Source organism: Salvelinus sp. IW2-2015, linkage group LG6.2, assembly GCF_002910315.2.
Source record: "Salvelinus sp. IW2-2015 linkage group LG6.2, ASM291031v2, whole genome shotgun sequence".
NCBI classification, from domain to species: domain Eukaryota; kingdom Metazoa; phylum Chordata; class Actinopteri; order Salmoniformes; family Salmonidae; genus Salvelinus; species Salvelinus sp. IW2-2015.
Genome location: NC_036846.1, coordinates 7,912,063 through 7,928,731, shown reverse-complemented (window position 1 = coordinate 7,928,731; position 16,669 = coordinate 7,912,063). Strand labels below are relative to the sequence as shown.

General features: G+C 46.2%; 1 pseudogene; it reads right to left on the bottom strand.

Annotated features, from left to right (window-relative positions):
* Positions 1-1,736: 1,736 nt before the first annotated feature.
* Positions 1,737-15,801, bottom strand: LOC111965508 (inactive carboxypeptidase-like protein X2; annotated as a pseudogene).
* Between the last annotated feature and the right edge of the window lie 868 nt (positions 15,802-16,669).

Here is a 16,669-nt window from a genome sequence, read left to right as displayed (position 1 = left end):
TTTTCTGGTAATTTTTGTTGTTATTCTGTCTCTCACTGTTCAAATAAACCTACCATTAAAATTATAGACTGATAATTTCTTTGTCAGTGGGCAAACGTACAAAATCAGCAGGGGATCAAATACTTTTTCCCCTCACTGTATATACTGTACCCGATACCATCTACTGCATCTTGCCTATGCCGTTCTGTACCATCACTCATTCATATATCTTTATGTACATATTCTTTATCCCTTTACACTTGTGTGGATAAGGTAGTAGTTGTGGAATTGTTAGGTTAGATTACTKGTTGGTTATTACTGCATTGTCGGAACTAGAAGCACAAGCATTTCGCTACACTCGCATTAACATCTGCTAACCATGTGTATGTGTGACAAATACATTTGATTTGAACTTGTATCCCAACTGCATCTTGTCAATATTCCAAAACCCATTCGTGAGCATCTTGTGTCTCCCGTGACAGTTTTTTTCTCTGTGAAACACTGCCAGACAGACTCACACTCTGGTAATAGATAATGAGAAAGTTGTAAAAAACTAAACAGCAACGAAGCACACACGTCTCCACTCGCCAGTGACTTGATCAGCTGATTGTGGCCTGGCTGCTCAATGTGCCTGCTAGCTACTACTTGCTAGCTTCATTAACAAACACAGAGTTGGAATTTAGRTAGTTAACAAGTGATTTTGGGCACTGACAAACAGTGTGTAGCTCGTGCTTTATTTACAATAGTTTGACAGCTTGCAGATGATGACGTTGTAGACATGTTATTGTTCTCAGAAATCAGTTCTGAGCATGCAGCCAGACCAAACATCTTACCTAGATGTCAAATTGCGCGACTAAGACCTCGGCAAAAACGTCTAAATTAATTACAGATTTCTTGATTTATCTTAGATTAATTCAGACTAGTGGCTATGTTGTTACTACAGTGACTCAGGAGGGACAAATAACAAAACCAGCCAAGGTACGATATGSAAACATAACACACCCACATCAAACCACACCCTTAAGACAACTATTGTTTAGCTTCAGTCATGGCTGCTAGCATTTCTTAATGAGTTATCCTCAAAACGAGGCCAAATCAGGAAGTACAGTCGTCCTTTAAGCCTTGTGTTACAGCAAAATATTAGGGATTACGTCACATAGGAAGGAACCCCACAAAAAAGAAACAAGGAACATTTCTCTCACTATGAACCCACTATCTGTGAGTTCACATTATAAATACTGGAACATGACATGGAYAGACAGAGTCATTTACCAGTGGAACATTAAACTCCAGTCTGGCTTAACCTCTGCCAAGAGAGTTGGAGATTAACAAATATATACAGTCAAGTTGAGTCAAAAACCATTGAAAGCTTTTTACTCCGTACAAAACAGGCCAAGAATTTCCAGTGTTGACATATTAAGACTAGTCACCCTCTATATAATAGGGTTTTCCTCTCTATTCCAGTMTGCAGGCTAACCAGTTCTCCGTCTATGCTGCGGCATTCCTGGCTCTCTCTCTTCCATTATAAGTGCTGTCGGTAAGGGGTATTAGCGGTTATTAGCGGAATCGGGGTATTAGCGGAATCGGCAGACCGATTCAATGACCGCAAAGCAAACACTTTAGACCTGTCAGTGTAGACAAGGGTTGACTCCAGTCTCTGAGAGCATACTGTACAAAGTACTATAGCAGTGGTACTGTAGATACGTTATGTAGTATTGCCTTAAGATAAAACTTCATAAACTGGAGTGGGTCTATATCTACTTACCCAGCTGATGCTTTCCAGGGTTGTCAGAGATCTCCATGAGTACATCTTGAGGCCCATTTGGCTCTTCCTGATGCTGTAGAAACGGGTGATGTCAGGACAGGACTCGGTCACTGACTTCATGAGCTGAGGATGGTACAGAGTTAAATGGTACTGAGCATTATGGTGTTGTCTGGTGGGCAGAAGTCTTCCATTCCTGTGGGACCTCCAGGGTGTGGACATTTTTGGGGGACAGATTTATTTGTTGTTGTTGCACCCACAGGGTCCATCAGGAATGGATTGGGTAACACTGCCTTATGATGGTTAAGTGCAGCGGAGGCTGGTTAGGGGAGGATGGCTCATAATTTCGAATCCATTTCGAATCCCACCATACCTTCTCCGCTATGCAATCTGGTTTCAGAGCTGGTCATGGGTGCACCTCAGCCACGATCAAGGTCCTAAACGATATCCTAACCGCCATCGATAAGAAACAATACTGTGCAGCCGTATTCATTGACCTGGCCAAGGCTTTCGACTCTGTCAATCACCACATCCTCATCGGCAGACTCGATAGCCTTGGTTTCTCAAATGATTGCCTCGCCTGGTTCAACAACTACTACTCTGATAGAGTTCAGTGTGTCAAATCYGAGGGCRTGTTGTCCGYGCCTCTGGCAGTCTCTATYGGGGTGCCACAGGGTTCAATTCTTGGACCGACTCTCTTCTCTGTATACATCAATGATGTCGCTCTTGCTGCTGGTGAGTCTCTGATCCACCTCTACGCAGACGACACCATTCTGTATACTTCTGGCCCTTCTTTGGACACTGTGTTAACAACCCTCCAGACGAGCTTCAATGCCATACAACTCTCCTTCCATGGCCTCCAATTGCTCTTAAATACAAGTAAATCTAAATGCATGCTCTTCAACCGATCGCTGCCTGCACCTGCCCGCCCGTCCAACATCACTACTCAGGACGGTTCTGACTTAGAATATGTGGACAACTACAAATACCTAGGTGTCTGGTTAGACTGTAAACTCTCCTTCCAGACTCACATCAAACATCTCCAATCCAAAGTTAAATCTAGAATTGGCTTCCTATTTCACAACAAAGCATCCTTCACTCATGCTGCCAAACATACCCTTGTAAAACTGACCATCCTACCGATCCTCGACTTCAGCGATGTCATTTACAAAATAGCCTCCAATACCCTACTCAATAAATTGGATGCAGTCTATCACAGTGCCATCCGTTTTGTCACCAAAGCCCAATATGCTACCCACCACTTGGACCTGTAAGCTCTCATTGGCTGGCCCTCGCTTCATACTCGTCGCCAAACCCACTGGCTCCAGGTCATCTACAAGACCCTGCTAGGTAAAGTCCCGCCTTATCTCTGCTCGCTGGTCACCATAGCTGCACCTACCCGTAGCACGCGTTCCAGCAGGTATATCTCACTTGTCACCCCCAAAGCCAATTCCTCCTTTGGACGCCTCTACTTCCAGTTCTCTGCTGCCAATGACTGGAACGAACTACAAAAATCTCTGAAACTGGAAACACTTATCTCCCTCACTAGCTTTAAGTGCCAGCTGTCAGAGCAGCTCACAGATTACTGCACCTGTACATAGCCCATCTATAATTTAGCCCAAACAACTACCTCTCCCCCTACTGTATTTATTTATTTATTTTGCTCCTTTGCACCCCATTATTTCTATCTCTACTTTGCACTTACTTGCTATATTGTATTTACTTCGCCACCATGGCTTTTTTTTTGCCTTTACTTCCCTTAACTCACCTCATTTGCTCACATTGTATATAGACTTATTTTTCTACTGTATTATTGACTGTATGTTTTGTTTTACTCCATGTGTAACTCTGTGTTGTTGTATGTGTCGAACTGCTTTGCTGGAACGGAGCAAATGCAATGTCATCAAACACATGGAAACCATTCTACTAATTCCACTCCAGTCATTACCACGAGCCCGTTCTCCCCAATTAAGGTGCCACCAACCTCCTGTGGTTAAGTGTGAGAAGAAAGCTTCAGTATGTACAGTAGAGTTTTACTACTTTACAAATAGATCCAAGTCTTGGATTAGTTTGCAGAGCACATGGGGAGAGTGTGGTGTGTGTGTGGACACAAGAGCCCAGTGTTATATCATAATGGTCAGATTCACCTCAAGCTCTTTACTGAGCGGTGGTGGCAGTGTAGTGAGGGGAAAAGAAGAAAAAAACGTGAATAATATTCGTTTTTCGGTGAGACTGAGGGAGGTAGCTACAACCACAAACCCTCTGCTTCCAGGACAGCTCAGTCAAGCGCCACACAGAGTAGATTGAATGGAAGGGAGGGAGTTTCTTGCTAACTGTTGCATGCAATGGATGCCTACGCTCTTAGAAAAAAGGCTTCCAAAAGGGTTCTTCGGCTGRTCCCATAGGAGAACACTTTTTGGTTCGATGTAGAACACATTGTGGAAAGGGTCCTAGATGGACCCAAAAGGGTTCTACCTGGAACCAAAAAGGGTTCTTCAAAGGGTTATCCTATGGGGACAGCCYAAGAACCCTTTTAGGTTCTAGATAGCACCTTTGTAAGGTCCCAAATGCATTTATTTAGAGTGCACAAGATCACAACATTTTAGCCAGTGTATGATTCTTTTTTTAGAAAAATTATTATTTTCTAAGTCACTGTGTAGTTCTTCAATATGGTGAGTCAGTTGTTGAGAATGGTAATATGATTGATTATCTACCTAGAAACTGCCTGGCTCTATTCTTATTGGTCAGAAGTTTGCTAATTGTTAGAGGAAAACAGGATGTAGTTGAGTTAGTGGTCGCGTTTCACTGCTTAGACGTTGCCAGATCTTAAAATGCCTGGAAATGTATTTTACTTATCAGCTAACCACATCATATGATATAGCAATCTGTCAGTCAATGACACAGTCGATGATGTGGCACACAATGCAACCGTTGGTTGATGCATGCAAAGTCTAAGCAGTGGAACGCAACAGATATATGGCTGTGAATATGGTCAGTTCCATAGAGATGTATAGAGGGCTCTTGTCCCCAAAAGGTATTTTAAATCTAACCACGTCATATGTTATAGCAATCTGGTGCCCGATGACACAGTCGATGATATGGCACGCAACCATTGGTTGATGCATGCAACTTCTAAGCAGGGGAACGCGACCTATGCTGAGTTCATAACCAAGTGGAAAGGTGGTAATTACCAGTTGAAGTCATAAATACCAGTTGGATGCATTCAAATGCTTTGACCTCATTGAGAAACATCAATTGGTTAATGGCCAACCATAAACTAAAAGTACAGCTAACATGCTTGTAAACAAATGACAGTGTGAAAAAAAAATATGAATAGATTGCTTTTTATAAATAATGTTATGTTGTTAAAAAAAATGTACTGTCAACAAGGCTGTTAATCGAGGTCATTTCCGTAGTAGGTGACGTCAGAGGTCAACATGTGGGAGAAATCGGGATGATGATAGACAAGTTTCCCACTAGTTATTGCCAGTTGGATGGGCGTTCAAGTGGATTTTTCCCAGATGAATACCACCTTCCTACTTGGTTATGAATGCAGCACTATATTTGCAAAATATTAACCAGTCTTCATTCAGTGTTTGTCTACATAGAGAGTCATCCATCCACCAACTAAATAACCCTCAAACTACACCAGTACCCTATGGGTGAGTGTTGAAGGTCTCCACTTCAGGACTTACTTTCCTCATCTCCTTGTAGTTGTGGTGTCTGAAGTCCAGTTTGTRCTGGGTGCCTTGCTCCGTCTGCTGCCAAGCGTAGATGTTGTTGGGATCTACAGGAGTGAAAAGACACAACATAATGGAAAAACTCAATGGTAACATTTTAATGTTGTTGAGGTTATGTTTCCTGAGTGTTAAGCTAGTGTTGTGAGGATGTTGTGATGATGATGGTGGACATACCTGGGAGGGTACAGCCCAGAACCTCAGCTCTAAGACATAGTTCCATTCTAGTACCAGGTCTGTGGATTGATGCAGGTGTAGCGTGCCACTCTTGACAACTTATTAAATCGGCCCAGCACTGGATTTTCAGTGTCCTGGTTCCCCTCAAATACCTACAGTAGGAGAGAGTGGGGTAAGTAGAGCCAGTGTTGTTTCTAGGAAACCATATAATTTGACCAAATATTTAGGAAGAGTTCATAATTTCTTGGAGTCTGGGAAGGAAGAAACCACATGGTGAAACTTGCTTACCACTTTTTCCAAGTCAAATAAATGTATTGTGTTATAGGCTTCATGATGCTTGTATCTAAACCAAAGTTGATACTTTTATGATTGTTCTGTACATCAGTTGGGGTCTCTATAATAATGGCACCGGAGGAGATGGCTGTGCTATTTGTAAATTATTTTGTACATAATGTTTCTGCAACCGTATCTTACGGCAGAAAAGAGCTTCTGGATATCAGGACAGCGATCACTCACCTCGGATTAGACAAAGATTTTTTCAAAAACAAGCAGGACTCACACGATATTCTCCAAACACCCCACAGGGCAGGCATACCAATTATTCGCAAAAGGAAGCGACGCAGAGGACGAAGAGCCGGATGCCTCGTCCGGACCCGCAGAATGCGAGTAGGAAAGCTGCTGTTACCGTCAATATTACTCGCCAACGTGCAATCATTGGATAATAAACTAGACGAGGTACGATCACAAATATCCTACCAACGGGACATCAAAACTGTAATATCCTATGTTTCACGGAATCGTGGCTGAATGACGACATGGATGTTCTGGTCTGTGCATATTTGTAAACAGCTGGTGCATGAAATCTAAGGAAGTCTATTGTGATAAATTGCACCCCACACTACTTGCCTAGAAAGTTCTCAGCTCTACTTTTCATGGCTGTTTATTTACCACCACAAACAGATACGGGCACTAAGACCGCACTCAGTCAGCTGTATAAGGAAATAAGCAAACAGGAAACCGCTCACCCAGAGGCGGCGCTCCTAGTGGCCGGAGACTTTAATGCAGGGAAACTTATTAAATAAGTTCTACCAAATCTCTATCGACATGTTAAATGTGCAACCAGAGGGAAAACAATTCTAGATCACCTGTACTCCACACACAGAGATGCGTACAAAGCTCTCCCTCGCCCTCCATTTGGTAAATCCGACCACAACTCTATCCTCCTGATTCCTGCTTACAAGCWAAAATTAAAGCAGGAAGCACCAGTGARTCGGTCTATAAAAAAGTGGTCAGATGAAGCAGATGCTAAACTACKGGACTGTTTTGCTATCACAGACTGGAACATGTTCTGGGATTCTTCCGATGACATTGAGGAATACACCACATCAGTCACTGGCTTTATCAATAAGTGCATTGAGGACGTCGTCCCCACAGTGACTGTACTTACATACCCCAACCAGAAGCTATGGATGACAGGCAACATTCGCACTGAGCTAAAGTGTAGAGCTGCCGCTTTCAAGGTGCGGGACTCTAACCCTGAAGCTTACAAGAAATCCTACTATGCCTGCGACGAACCATCAAACAGGCCAAGCGTCAATACAGGGCTAAAGATTGAATCATACTCCACCGGCTCCGACACTCGTCGGATGTGGCAGGGCTTGCAAACTATTATAAACTACAAAGGGAAGCACAGCCGCGAGCTGCCCAGTGACACGAGCCTACCAGACGAGCTAAATCACTTCTATGCTCGCTTCGAGGCAAGCAACACTGAGGCATGCATGAGAGTATCAGCTGCTCCGGACGACTGTYTGATCACGCTCTCCGTAGCCGACGTGAGTAAGACCTTTAAACAGGTCAACATACACAAGGCTGCAGGGCCAGACGGATTACCAGGACGTGTGCTCCGGGCATGTGCTGACCAACTGGCAGGTGTCTTCACTGACATTTTCAACATGTCCCTGATTGAGTCTGTAATACCAACATGTTTCAAGCAGACCACCATAGTCAAGTGCCAAAGAAACAAAGTGCACACTTTGCGTCCTGCCCTAAATGACTACAGACCGTAGACTCACGTCCGTAGCCATGAATGTGCTTTGAAAGGCTGGTAATGGCTCACATCACACACATTATCCAGAAACCCTAGACCACTCCAATTTGCATACCGCCAAACAGATCCACAGATGATGCAATCTCTATTGCACTCCACACTGCCCTTTCCCTGGACAAAAGGAACACCTATGTGAGAATGCTATTCATTGACTACAGTCAGCGTTCAACACCATAGTACCCTCAGCTCATCACTGAGCTAAGGAACCTGGGACTAAACATCCCTCTGCAACTGGATCCTGGACTTCCTGACGGCCACCCCAGGTGGTGAGGTAGGTAGCAACACATCTGCCACGCTGATCCTCAACACTGGAGCTCCCCAGGGGTTGTGCCCAGTCCCCTCCTGTACTCCCTGTTCACCCACGACTGCATGGCCGGGCACGACTCCAACACATCATTAAGTTTGCAGACGACACAACAGTGGTAGGCCTGATCACCGACACGACGAGACAGCCTATAGGGAGGAGGGCAGAGACCTGGCCAGGTGGGCCAGAATAACAACCTATCCCGCAACGTAACCAAACAAAGGAGATGATTGTCGACAACAGGAAAAGGAGCACCGAGCCAGCCCCATTCTCATCGACGGGGCTGTAGTGAGCAGGTTGAGAGCTTCAAGTTCCTTGGTGTCCACATCAACAACAAACTAGAATGGTCCAAACACAACCAGACAGTGTGAAGAGGCGCACGACAAGCCTATTCCCCTCAGGAAACTAAAAAGATTTGGCATGGGTCCTGAGATCTCAGAAGGTTCTACAGCTGCAACATCGGAGCTTCTGACCGGTTGCATCACTGCCTGGTACAGCAATTGCTCGGCTCTGCCGCAAGTCACTTCAGAGGGTAGTATGTACAGCCCAGTACAATCACTGCGGCAAAGCTGCCTGCCATCCAGGACCTCTCACTAGGCGGTGCCAGAGGAAGGCCCTAGAAATTGTCAAGACCAGCACCCCAGTCATGACTGTTCTCTACTACCGCATGGCAAGCGGTACAGAGTGCCAAGTCTAGGACAAAAAGGCTTCTCAATTAGTTTTACCCAAGCCATAAGACTCCTGAACAGGTAACCAAATGGTTACCCGGACTATTTGCATTGTGTGCCCCCCAACCCCTCTTATATGCGCTGCTACTCTGTTTACTTATATGCATAGTCACTTTAACTATACATTCATGTACATACTAGCTCAATTGGCCCGACAACCAGTGCTCCCACACATTGGCTAACCGGCTATCTGCATTGTGGCCCACCACCGCCAACCCTCTTTTACACTACTGCTACTCTCTGTTTATCATTTTTGCATAGTCACTTTAACCATACCTACATGTACATACTACCTCAATAAGCCTGACTAACCGTGTCTGTATATAGCCTTGCTACTCTTATTTTCAAATGTCTTTTACTGTTTTTATTTCTTCACACACACCACACCACCACACACACACAACACACACACACCAACACACACACAACACACCACACCACACACACACAACACACACACACACACACACACACACACACAACACACACACACAACACACCACAACACACACAACAAGCCCACCATTTTTTTTTCGCACTATTGGTTAGAGCCTGTAAGTAAGCATTTCACTGTAAGGTCTACACCTGTTGTATTCGGCGCATGTGACAAATAAACTTTGATTTGATATTGTAAGCTTTAATATGAGGTCCCTAAACTTAGCATGAAAGCACATCCTTGTAGCTTTGTGGGCTAATATAGTCAAAATGTTTGCCTTGGGGTAAGTTAAGCCAGTAGCCATGAGGTAAATTGAGCCAATGTTTCAGCCAATGGCAAGTTGAGCAAATTGAAATGTTTTCTTCCCAGGGGGATATGAGGGAACATCGGGGCCTGGCCTATGTTAAAAGTGTCAAACAAATCTAATCAAATCAAAGTTTATTGGTCATGTACACAGATTTGCAGATGTTATTGCAGCTGCAGCGAAATGCTTATGTTTCTAGCAACAGCGTAGTAATAATATCCTAGCAATACAAAACAATACGCACATAATCAYGAAAGTAAAAAGAAAGTAATTAATAAATATCGTAATGAACAATGTCAGAGTTCGGAAAACACTGAGTGTACAAAACAAGACTTAATCACTGCAGAGCTTAATTCATTTAAATAAAAAATATGATTTATTTAAAAATGTATAAATTGTATTTACTTAAAAAACTTAGTGTACAAATCATTAGGAACATCTGCTCTTTCCATGACAAAGAGTGACCATCCAGGTGAAAGCTATGATTCCTTATTGATGTCACCTGTTAAATCCACTTCAACCAGTGTAGATGAAGGGGACGAGACAGGATAAAGAAGGATTTTTAAGCCTTGAGACAATTGAGCTATGGATTGTGTATGTGTGCCATTCCGAGGGTGAATGGGTAAGGCAAAAGATTTAAGTGCCTTTGAACGGAGTATAGTAGTAGGTGCCAGGCACACCGGATGCTGMTTTTTTCATGCTCAAAAGTTTCCTGTGTGTATCAAGAATGGTCCATCACCCAAAGGACATGCAGCCAACTTGACCCAACTGTGGGAAGRATTGGAGTCAACATGGGCCCGCATCCCTGTGGAATGCATTTGACACCTTATAGAGTCCATGCTCTGACAAATTGAGGCTGTTCTGAAGGCAAAAGAGTGTGCAACTCAACATTAGGAAGGTGTTCCTAATGTTTTGTACGCTCAGTGTACATCTCTCTGCCAGTCACATTTCCCCRCTGCACCTTTGCCAAACCAGTGCCACAGACTGGTAATTAGATGGTGCAATCTGCCACAGTGTGCCCATGGAGAGTAGGCTGGGTTAGCACAGTTGGCACAGTTGGCAAGTTTGACACGGTTGGCACAGTGGAGTCAGCTTTGGCCAGGGCACACTTTCCAAAAGAACCACTGACAGGGCCATGATCAGCTTGCCAATAGCCACATTCTCCATTACAGTGTAAATAGGCCAGCGGCAGTGGAATGTCATTGGTCAATGATGTCAGAGCATGGTAGATATAATACCTCACCGGACCACATAATGAAACACAACTTGACAACTGGATCATGAGGAACCGAATAGTAAGATATTCAAGAGATTAAAATGTGTGGAATATCCAAATGTTGCAGTAAAAGTAATGGAAAGAAGGCAATAGATTATGGTTACTACATATCATATTTTAATATATTGTATTGAATCAACTCACCGCCTCTTTAGTCCCATTCATAGCTGTCTTCCAGACCAAGGTATCATTACTGAACAGCACCTTAGGTGAGTGAGAAATCCCAACTGTTAGGAAAGACCAGGGTAACACTTTAGCGATGTCCATGCAACATTATCAATACATACAAATCTATGCAATGGCTAAATCACTGCACAGTGAGTTCCACTTTGTGATTAGTTGAATCAGAAGTGTTAGTGCTGGGGTGGAACAAAAACCTGCACTGACCTCCAGATTGAGCTGCGTCCCTGCAGGATGACCCCGGTGAAGCGTGTGGGTCGACGGGCGTCCACCTCCAGCCATTGTTTCTTATCCTCATACTGGGCACACCACGCCCCATCGTAGATGTCTCCATCCTCAACGACAGACAGACAGACAGACAGACAGACAGACAGACAGACAGGCAGACAGGCAGGCAGGCAGGCAGGCAGACTGACTGACTGACTGACTGACTGACTGACTGACTGACTGACTGACTGACTGACTGACTGACTGACTGACTCACTCACTCAACCACTCATCACTCACTCACTCACTCACTCACTCACTCACTCACTCACTCACTCACTCACTCACTCACTCACTCACTCACCCACTCACTCACTCACTCACGAGTAATACATGGAAACGGTGTCAGTCCATTTCCAGAGGCCACTGTGTTTCACCTGTGCTGTTGAGACGACCACGTGTGGTCCGAGCCCCTGCGCTTGTAGGACGAGGCCCGCAGCTGTGTGTCCTTCACTCTCAGAGACTCCAGCCCCAGAGGAGGGCACTCAGACTCAGAGTAATACATGGAAACGGTGTCAGTTCCATTTCCCAGTAGGCCACTGTGTTTCACCTGTATGTTGAGACGACCACGTGAGCCCCTGCGCTTGTAGGACGAGGCCCGCAGCTGTGTGTCCTTCACTCTCAGAGACTCCAGCCCCAGAGGAGGGCACTCTGACAGACGCGGAGAATGAGAATGTCATATGGTGAAAGAGGGAAACATTATTGACCAGCAGAGAAGGAGTGGGAACCAATGGTTACTTATGCATCTATTATATAAAAAAGCCCACCGTCCATAAWCACTAGCATTACAGGCTGAATTTGATGCCTTTACATGGGTATTGAGAGAGTGCAATTCTACAAGGCTTATTTGAGCATGATAGGCAATGATAGGGAAAGTGAGGAAGCGAGAGGGAGAGCAGCAGGGTTCACAAGAAAGAGAGCGTAAGAGCGAGAAAAAGAGAGAGACTTCCTCAGTTTTTACTGCGTTTCCATGAGAGGAGCAGACAGGGGCTCATTGTCTGAGGAGTTGAGCCTGGTCGACTGGCCCTCTGAACACCAGTTCCTGTGCCAGTGCCGCCAGTGGTCTCTCTTAAACCCCTAATACCATTTTGCCTTAGAGGCCTGCTGGATCTCTCCACTGGGTTCATTGTGAGGAAAGCGCTGCACTGCTCCCAAGACTTAATTGTTTAAAACTACTGTTGATAGCAGCCTAGCCTGTGGTGTCCCATGTCATATAGCCAAGTTATCTAGTGAAGAGAGAGAGAGAGAGAGAGATGGGTAGGAAATACTTCAGAAGACTAGGTCAGTCACTGGAGAACAAGTGCAAGCACAACAACTATTTAAGCCAGGGAATAGTTTTGTTTTTCACACTCTACTACCACTAGTACTGTGACTATGTGCCATCAAGCAATGCTGTGAATGTCAGATGTCGATCATGTTGCATTTCCAACATGAAACGAAAATGAACACTGCACTTTGCACAGTAGGGAAATAGAGATCTGAATACTGCTATTAGGGCCACACCACTGGGTGAACCTCCTTCGTATACTGTATATGTCACTCAGGGGTATTCTCCCATATATACTTCCCACTGGCTTCACTAGCAGCGAAGGGCGCCCACTGGCCTTATACTTCTTTGGCAGGACTTTGGGTTTCTTGATTTTCTTTCATATCTTTTTAGGCTTCTTTACTACCTTATCACTCCTGGTGGACCGCTTGGCTACAAAAGGCAAACCATCTCATGAACAACGACCAACATTGGGAAATGTGAAAGTATGATGTCCGTAATTAGGACTATACAACACATTGACTGGCTATGCAGAACTGTGGTGACTTGGTACTGAATGGAGTTAGCAGACACAGCCGGTTTCCGRCACCACCTGATAACCCCAGCTAAACACTTCACCACACAGAGGTGGGAATGTAGAACCAACCCCCTGGACTTGGTTTTCAAGACCACAGCCATGCAGAATGGACATACCAACCCCCCTGTTAATCATGTTTTCCCTGCATTGTGATCCACACTATTGTCATTTATCATGTCYGTTTTCAATGTGTGTTTTCAGAGTTGTTTGTCAAATAACCTGATGGACAGTATTCATAGTATACATGTTTTCCATGTAWGAACTGAAAGATAAAGATTGAGGTGCTTTTTAACCAATAGGGCTGTGCCATTTTCCAGTCATATCACAATTTTATAAAGACACATGAGGTCATTAAAAATGTCGGCAAATATACATAATGTACAATGTATAGGCCTATAATAACACATTAATACTTTAGTATGCATTATATTGATATAACAATTATTTCAGCAGTTGACCTYTATTTTACATCAGCAAATACATTTGAATGCTCACCTAATTCTAGTGTGTTCATCATCAGGTTCTTTGTTCCATACTATTTTTTCCCCTTTCCTGTTGATACCCTCATTTAAAACTTCAATGTTGAAGCTATAGTTAGCGGTGGTGGACGTTTTGGGTGGTCTAGTAGTGGTAGTCCGTATCTTGGGCTTTGCTGTAATTYTAGATGTCAACCTTACCGGTGGTGCATTGACGCCATTATTGCTAGGGGTTGTATTTGGTTTAGTTGTAGAATCTCGTCTCTCGGCAGCAGAAGTAGTTTTATTATAATCCAAAGTAGACCTCACTGTATGTAACGCTCGTCTTCCTCCTCGTCTGAGGAGGAGCAAGGATCGGACCAAAATGCAGCGTGGTTTGAATACATACTTTTAATAATATCAACGAAGCGAAGAGAAAAACACTGAATACTACAAACATCGTGAACGACCTGACATGAGAACATAAAACATGAAGCACGAACAGGAACGAACAAACTAAACGAAACAGTACCGTGTGGTGAACAAACACAGACACAGCAAAATCACCCAAACAAGTGAGAACAGCCTACTAAATATGATTCCCAATCAGAGAAACGTAAAACACCTGCCCCTGATGAGAACCATATCAGGCTAGAAACAACCCTAAACCAAACATAGAAACACATAACATAGAATGCCCACCCAGCTCACGTCCTGAAACACAAACCATACTAAACAAAGGAAATAAGGTCAGGAACGTGACAGTACCCCCCCCTCCCCCAAGGTGCGGACTCCGGCCGCAAAACCTGAACCTATAGGGGAGGGTCTGGTGGGCATCTGTCCATCTTGCTTCGTGGCTGCCTCCTCTCTAATGGCTACTCATCCATATTAACCCACTGGATTAAGGGCAGCACACGGACTGAGGGGCAGCTCCGGACTGAGGGGCAGCTCCGGACTGAGGGCGCTCCGGACTGACTGATGACTCTGCAGATCCTGGCTGACTGACGGCTCTGGAAGATCCTGGCTGGCTGACGGCTCTGGCAGATCCTGGCTGGCTGGCGGCTTGGAGGATCCTGTCTGGCGGGCGTCTGGCGGCTCCTGTCTGGCTGCGCTCTGGCGGCTCCTGGCTGGCTGGCGGCTCTGGCGGCTCCTGCTGGCTGGCGGCTCTGGCGGCTCCTGTCGGCGGGCGGCTCTGCGGCTCCTTGGCGCGCTTCTGGCGGCTCCTGTCTGGCGGCGGCTCGGCGGCTCCTGTCTGCGGGCGCTGGCTCTTGGCGGCTCCTGACTGACGGACGACTCTAGCAGCTCCTGACTGACGGAGCGGCTCAGCGGCTCCTGATGACGGATCGGCTCTGAAGGCTCAGGACAGACGGGCGGCTTGAAGGGCTCAGGAAGACGGGCGGCTTTGAGGCTCAGGCAGACGGGCGCTCAGACGGCGCTGGGCAGACGAGGCAGTGCAGACGGCGCCGGGCAGACGGCAAGACTCTGGCCGGCTGAGGCGCACAGTAGGCCTAGTGCTGGTGCCAGGAACTGGTGGTACCTGGGCTAAAGGAACGCACCTTAAGGGTAGTGCGGGGGAGCAGCAAACAGGGCGCACAAGCTCTGGAGACGCAAGGAGGCTTGGGGTGCGTGGTGCCGGAACTGGTTGGTACCGGGCTGGAGACACGCACCACGAGACGAGTGCGTGGAGGAGGAACAGGGCTCTGGAGCGCCCTGGAAGCCTGGTGCGTGGTGTAGGCACTGGTAGTACTGGGCTGGGCGGGGAGGTGGCGCCGGATATACCGGACCGTGAGGCGTACTGGCTCCCTTGAGCACCGAGCCTGCCAACCTTACCTGGTTGAATGCTCCCCGGAGCCCGACCAGTGTGGGGAGGTGGAATAACCCGCACTGGGCTGTGTTGTGGAACCGGCGGGACACCATGCGTAAGGCTGGTGCCATGTATGCCGGTCCGAGGGAGACCCACTGCGAGACCAGACGCGTTGAGCCGGCTTCATGGCACGTGGGCTCAATGCTCAATCTAGCCCGGCCGATACGAGGAGTGGAATGTACCGCAACCGGCTAAGCACCCGTACAGGAGACACCGTGCGCTTTTACCGCATAACACGGTGTCTGCCCGTACTTTCGCTCTCCACGGTAAGCTCGCGGAGTTGGCGCAGGTTTCCTACCTGACTTCCGCCACTCCTTTGTACCCCCCCAAGACATTTTTGGGCTTGACTCTCAGGCTTCCGTGCTAGCCGCTTACCTCCATAACGCCGGTTCCTTTCGCAGCGCTGCTCGCTCTCCTAGCTGCCTCCACCTGTTCCCATGGAAGGCATCCCTTCCAGGCCAGGATCCTCCTCCCATGTGTAGCAACTCCCGTTTTCCGTAACAACCATTCCCCAAGTCCATTCTCCCTGACATCGCTGCTCCTGCTGCTGGCAGCAAGGCAGCGTGCCGTAGGCCTGGATGACTGACACATGCTGCTTGGTCGGAGTGTGGTGGGTGATTCTGTAACCGGACTCTATGTACAACATGGGAGGAGCTAGCCTCGCGTCGTCTAGAGGAGGAGACAAGGATTCGCGACCAAAATGCAGCAGTGTTTGAATAGGCAAATACCTTTGAAGTATATAGTCGAGGAAACAGGAACCGAGACGAGGAAAAACACTTGAGTCCAACTGGAACAAGAAAGCAACACAAGCGACTGGCCGGATAGCAGAGGGAAGACCTGCAGCATGCGATGAAACATAAAATGATACGCACGAACAGGAACTGAAGAAAGCGATACGCAGACGGAAACGAAACAGTACCGCATTAAGTGGCCGACGGGGTAGAAAGCCATAGAAGTACCAAAGCCAAAAAATGTCTTGGGGGGGGCTAACAATAGGGAGTGTGGCGAAGTCGGTTAGGAAACCTGCGCCGAACTCTCGAGCTTACCAGTGGAGAGCGAAAGTCCCAGAAAGTAGGCGAGACATCGTGTTACCACTATATTGATGACACGGGGTATAACAAAAAAATAAGACACAAGGGAGCCCGGTGTTCATACCACCATTCATCAGAACAGAACAGGATACAACTGCGGTGGGGTGCTTGTTTTTTACGAATTCAAAATAAAAAAAAATAAAAATAACGCTTAATCA